Genomic DNA, 674 nt, shown 5'->3' with positions numbered 1-674 from the left:
TTTTCTAGTTAACAGATGATTTGTCCTTTTGTAGAAAATGATCAAAAACAAAATCTACTAGTTCTAATTTATTGGTCTGTAAAAGGTTCTGTTGTTTCTATTTTGTGTTTGTATTTACAAAACAGTGCTGATTGCGTGGGAGCTTTATCTTTTTTTTTTTTTTACAGCTGTTTACCTGTTCTTCATGACAGAGGTTTGAAAACAAACCACAAAATGCAGTACAAACTGCAAAATGCTGAGAATTTTGGAAAAAAGGGTCCCTAAAATCTCTGTTTACTACTAATATTTTGCTGTGGAAATGTAATCTTAACTTAGTAATGACTGAATGACAACACGGTCAACTGGTTTTTAAACATTATTTCATTCAACATTGTTTAATGCATGTATTTTCCATTGACTTGTTTTAGTGTCATGAGGTTATCTGGGTAACAAATCTATTATTCAGGCATCCTTACCCTTTGTTTTTGTTTTTTAACTGGTTGCCTGTGCCTCTGTTTGAATGTTCCAGTACTTTATATGCTCTGAACGCAGCCTGTAGTATGATGTCATTAATGTTGTGGGTGCCTCAGATATTACCAGTGTACCCACATCTTGATGTCATTGGTGGTCAAACTTTACAGTCGTTCATTTAGCCTGATTTCAACTATTTGGTTACCTGTGTTTTGTTTTGATTG

The sequence above is a fragment of the Esox lucius genome, chromosome 19, assembly GCF_011004845.1.
Source record: "Esox lucius isolate fEsoLuc1 chromosome 19, fEsoLuc1.pri, whole genome shotgun sequence".
NCBI classification, from domain to species: Eukaryota; Metazoa; Chordata; class Actinopteri; order Esociformes; family Esocidae; genus Esox; species Esox lucius.
The sequence above is the reverse complement of the archived record's forward strand: the minus strand, read 5'-3'. Positions refer to the sequence as shown.